Raw genomic sequence first — 6,387 nt, forward strand, 5'->3', positions numbered from 1 at the left:
TAAAAATAAAGAGGTGGAGAAAGATGCACTATGATCACAATAATTAAAGACACTAGACCTATCCATATTAATTTGAGAGTAATTCCATTTTAAAGCAAAGAAAATTATAACAGATAAACCAAACCAATTCCCATTGAGTCGAAGCAGCAGAGTGTTTCCAAGGCTGTGTAAATCTTTACAGAAGCAGACTTCCACATCTTTATCCAGTGGAGTGGCTGGTGGGTTCAAACCAATGATAATTATGTTAACAGCTGAGTGGTTTAACCACTGCACCATGAGGGCTCCTATAACAGCTAAAGAAGGGCATTATATAATGATAAAGGGGTCAATTCTCCAGGAATAGAATCACTAATGTATATGTGCCTGAAAAACAGAATGTAGACATACAAGAGGAAAAAATGATAGAAATCCGAGGAATCAAAATATCCAGTAATATAATTGGAGACTTCAAAACTCTTCTAAGAATAATTGACAGGATAGATGTGAACTGAATAACTCCATATATTAATTGGATCTAATTGACATTTATAGAATGTCAATTAAACATTGTACAACAATAAGACACTTTATTCTCAACCAGACAGGGAAAATTCACCACGATAGACTGCATTTGGGGCCATGAAACATAGTTTAATAAAGTTAATAGAATATAATTTATACAAAATATGCTCCCAGATTACAACAGAATTAGATTATAAATAAATAACAGAGAGATAGGTGAAAAATACCCAAATAGTTAGATTGAACAGCACACTTCTAAATAACTAATAGGTCAAAGAAGAAGTCTCAAGAGAAATATAAAATATATATTTTTAAACTTAATGAAAATAAAAAGTAAAGTACATCAAAACGTGTGGGATGCAAGGGTAGGGGAAGATGGTGTCCTTCTAACAGATGGAGCACTTGGTTCCTCTATCAACAGAGATTTTGAGAAGTTAGGTCAAACAGATTCAAATAATGATACTGGACTTATTAGCAGCTAATGAGAATATAAAGTATTAGCTCCAGTGAAGGTGGCAAAAGGAAGCAAGTTAAGTGACTGGGAAAAGTATAAAAACTAGCCTAGCCAGCACAGACAAAGTGACATCATTAGAAATACAAATGAAGTAGAGGAGCAGGGACCAAAAAAAAAAAAAATCACAGAACCCGTAGGCATTAAAGAATCAGCATAGTCACACTGGGAAATTTTCAAGGTGAGCTGGGGTCACCAGTGGGGATGAAAATCATACTAGGAAATGGAATAGGACCCACTTAGGAACTGCAGATCTAGAAGGGAGTGGTAAAAAGGGAAGAGAAACTTCAAATAAACAGAACCTCAAATTAGACACATGGCAGTGGGCTCAAGTCCAAATCTGAGCAATCCTTTTTAGCACAAAGTGGAACTGGGACTTGGGAAACTGTGCAGAGGACAGTGGCACTTTGTCCCTGGAGGCAGCTGGCAGGTTTAAACTCTAAGACTTTGATTAATGGCTGGATGCCATCATCACACTTCTCCTGATGAAGCTAGGGCCTGCAGTGCCTGCATCACTGGCAGAATTATCTCACACTAAGCACAGAAAACACCCTCTGTCTTACTCCTAGCAAGCACTTCTTACGCTGACCCCTTTTCTCCTGTGGATGCTATAATGAGTGAGCAGAGTTTACCACAGTGGCCAGTTCTCAGGGCCACTCACTGAATGTAACTGGAGGGACTCTTCCCCAAATACCTTATCCTCCCTTCATTTTTTTTCCTTTTTTTTTTTTTTTCCCATTTTTGCCTATTCTTCATCCTTTGCACCCACCCATATTTGTTTTCTTCCTTTTTCTTATATTTTTCCTTTTTTCCTATTTCTTGTCATCTATTTTTGTTCTATCTCTTATTCTTCTCCTTGACATTTTTTTTTCTCCTTCCCCTCCCTCTGCCTTGTCCAATGGGAAGAACATATTAACCCTCCACCAGTCAGCCATAGCTACTACACTGACCAGTTCACCCAACAGACAAGTCACACCAATAGTTCCTGCACCACAGGATCAAAAACATGGTGGACAATGCCTACCCATCCCAACTCCAAACCCTCTTCACAATGAACAGAGACTTACACCCATATCATCACCAGTGAGTCTACCAACACAGGGAAGCAGCAGAGTGACCCAGTATAGCTGAGTTAACAATGAAAGAACTACATCTACTACACACTCCCAGATACAGAAAAAATAAAACCAGGTTGAAACGTATAACTAACAAATAAAGACAGCACTTCAAAATGTCTAGGAAACAACACCAGCAACAAACAAATAGAATAAAAGTAGTATTAATTACAAAATTTACAAATGGAGAGGAAGATAAGACAACATCTTTATAGAATAGGCTTTTCCAGATTTAGGGAGATAAGAATTTACTTCAGGGTAACAACAACAACAACAACAAAAAAAATTTAACAATCCTTCTAACTAAATTAAAAAAGAAGGAAATCACAAGGTCTTACTAAGCACAAAACCAACAATAATGAAGAAAATGAGGAAAAAAAAAAAAAACACTTGATAACAAAATTAACTCTGCACAGAAAAATATTTGAAACAAAGAAATCACCAACGGCACAAAATAAAATAGAATGAAAACAATAAATTCATATCTATCACTAATTACACCCAATAAGAATGGACTAAATGCACCAGCCAAGAGAAAAAAGAGTGGCAGATTGGATAAGAAAGGAATACCCATTAATATGCTCCTTATAAGAGACCCACCTTATACAAAAAGATAAAAATAAATTAAAAATCAAAGGGTGAAAAAAAAATGTATCAAGCTAATGGTACCCAAAAAAAGACCATGAATGGCAATATTAATTTCTGATGAAATAGACTTCAAGGTGAAAAACAGCATAAGAGACAAAGAAAAACATTATATGATGTTAAAATTGTCTACTGACCAAGAGGACATTACCATAATAAATAACTATATACCCAGTGAAAGAGCTCCAAAATGCATAAAGAATTATTAACTGAATTGGAAGGAAAAAATAGACAATTCTACAATAGTAATAAGAGATTTTAACATGTCACTTTCAAAGAATGACAGAATAACTAGAAAAAAACTCATCAAAGATACAGAACGCAAAAATGCAATTAAACAACTTGACTTTGTTGATATATACAGAGCACTCCACCTAACAAAAGCACAACACATATTCTTCTCCAGTGCACATGGATAATTCTCCAGAATAGGCCTATGTTGGGCTACAAAACAAGGCTAATAAATTTTAAAACACTGAAATACTACAAGGCATCTTCTCAAATCACAACGCTATAAAATTAGAAAGCAATAAGAGGAAGACTAATGAAACTCTGTAATACACTTCTCAAATACTACTGGCAAACAGAAGAAATAAAGTGTTAAATTAAAAAAAAAAAAATCATAGAAACAAATGAGAATGAAAATACAACTTACCAAAACCTTTGACACACAACAAAAGCAGTACTCAGAGGTCAGATTACAGCAATAAATGCACATATCTAAAAAGAAGAAAGAATAAAATCAATGCTTTAACTCAACAACTCTAATCAGAAAAAGAGCAATAAAAGGAATCTACAGTAACCATAAGTAAGGAAATAATAAAGATCAGAGCAGAAATAAATGAAGCAGGGAAAAAAAATAAATAGAGAAAAACATCAAGACAAGAGGCTGGTTCTTCTAAAAGATTAACAAAATCAACAAACCACTGGAATATTTATCAAAGGAAAAGAAAGAGAAGATGCAAATAACACCAGTAATAAGTGAGAAGGATGACATCACAACAGAACCAACTGAAATCAAAAAAGATAATACAGAATATTATGAAGAACTGTACTCTAACAGATTCAAGAACCTAAAAGAGATGGGCCAATTTCTAGAAACACAAGAGTTACCTAAATTAATCCAGTCTGAGAATACTTGAACAGACCCATAACAAAAGAAATCAAGCAGGTCATATAAAATATCCCCACCAAAAAAAAAAGTTCTTGCCCAGACAACTTCACATTATTGTCAATTGAGAAAGACTCAAAATATTCCCCTATGAATGGGATCCACACAAGAATGCCCTTTATCACCACTTCTATTTGACACTGTATTGGAAGTCCTCGCAATGAAGCAAAGGGGAGAAACTAAATGCATCCTAAATGGCAAAGAAGAAGGAAAGTGATTACTATTTCCAGATGACATGATCCTTTACATAGAAAACCCTATAGAATCAGCAAGAAAAAAATTACTGGAACTAATAGAAAAGTTCAGCAGAATACAAAATCAACATACAAATATAAATTGAATTCTTCGACATTAATGAAGAGATCTCTGCAAAGGAAATAAGGGAAACAATACCATTTACAACAGCTTCCAAAAAAGGAAACTACTTAGGAATAAATCTTACCATGAACATAAAGACCTATACAAAGAAAACTACAAAATACTACTACAAAAAAATACAAAACACCTACATAAATGGAAGAACATACAATGTGCATGGATAGTAAGATTGAATATTGTGAGAATGTCAACACTACCAAAGCAATCTACACATTTAATGCAATCCCCATCTAGATTGTATCAACATTCTTCAAGGACATGGAATAACTGTCACTAACTTTATAATGAAAGGAAAGAGGCCTCAGAAAAGCAAAGCTCTGCTGAAGAAGAAAAACAAAGTAGGAGATCTCATGCTCCTGGATCTCAAAACCTACTATACAGCAACAGTATTCAAAGCAGTGTGCTATTGGTACAATGATAGACAAGCAGACCAGTGAAACAGAATTGAGAATCCAAAAATAGCCTCTTCCATCTGTGGACAGCTGATTTTTGACAAAGGGCCAAAAGCCGTTAAATGAGGGAGAGATCACCTATTTAACAAGTGGTTCTGGCAAAATTGAATATCTACTTGCAGTAAAATGAAACTAGATACATATTTCACATGCTACACAAAAATTGAACTCTAGATGGATCAAAGACCTAAATGTAAAACCAGAAACCATAAAGTTCATCAAAGATAAAGTAGAAGCAAATCTAGGGGCCTAATTTAACCCAAAATACACAAGCAGCAGAAGAGAAACCAGATGACTGGGAACTTTAAAAATTAAATTCTTACTTGCTTTGAAAGACTTCTCCAAAAGAGTAAAGAGAAAACATATAGATTGGGAAAATAATATTTGGCTATGAGATATATGAGGAGGAATTTATCTCTAAAATTTATAGAAAACTTCAACATCTCAACATTAAAAGACAATCCAAGTCAAAAATGAGCAAAGGACATGAACAGAAACTTCACTAAAGAAGATATACAGGAAGGCAACAAACACTTGAGGAAATGTTCACAATCATTAGCCATTAGAGAGATGCAAATCAATACAACAGTGAGATATCATCTCACTCCAGCAGTAATAGCAAAGTTCAACAAGGCAGAAAATAAATGCAGGTGAGGGTGTAGAGAGATTGCAACTCTCATATACTGGTGATGGGACTGGAAAATGGTCCAGCCACTGTGGAAAATGGTATGGTGTTTCCTTAAAAAAATTGCAAATAGAAATACTATTTGATCCATCATCTACTACTAGGAATATACCTTACAGAGGTGAGATCCAAGACACACATAGACATATGCACGCCCATGTTTACTGCTGCACAATTCACTATAGCAAAGAGATGAAAACAATCTAAGTGACCATCAACAGATGACTGGATAACCAAACTGTGGCACATTCACACAATGGAATATTATGCAATATTAAAAGATAATGAAAAATCAGTGAATCACCTCATAACATGGATGAATTTGGAGGTGATTATGCTGAGTGAAATCAGTCAGTCTCAGAAAGGACATATATTATGTGAGTCCTTTAATTAGATAAAGTCAATGAAAGATTTAAGCAGAGAGGAAATTAACTTTATTGCTTACCAAGGATGGGAGGGAAGAGGAGGGACATTTTCTGACTAGTTAACATTCATTTGTTGACTTGAGTGAAGGGAAAGGCAATATAACAAAAGTATGACCAAAGACAACAACAATAGGGAAAAGGAGCAAACAGAAATGTGCACAAAAGATATAGAAAACAGAGGCAAACACTATTACATACAGAATACTACATTACCAGTGGCAGCAAACACTAGTCTCAGTAAATGCATAGACAGGTGTGGGTGGGTGAATGGGAATATACCTATGACATGGATAGAGCTGGATGATGATGTTCTTACATATGTATTTGTGCTACCAAAATATCCATATACATTATGGAAGTAACAAGGAACAAGGTTGAAATAGTTTTTCATTGGCAACCTGCCAACAAGGCACTTGAAAGAGAGAGGCATCAGGCCTGCTGGTTTGGGATGATAGTCACAGGGGACATCAAGTTCAATTGGCACAACATGTTGTTGTTGTTGTT

This window comes from Orycteropus afer, unplaced genomic scaffold (genome assembly GCF_000298275.1).
Source record: "Orycteropus afer afer isolate SDZICR_OR568_19922 unplaced genomic scaffold, OryAfe1.0 scaffold00200, whole genome shotgun sequence".
NCBI lineage: Eukaryota > Metazoa > Chordata > Mammalia > Tubulidentata > Orycteropodidae > Orycteropus > Orycteropus afer.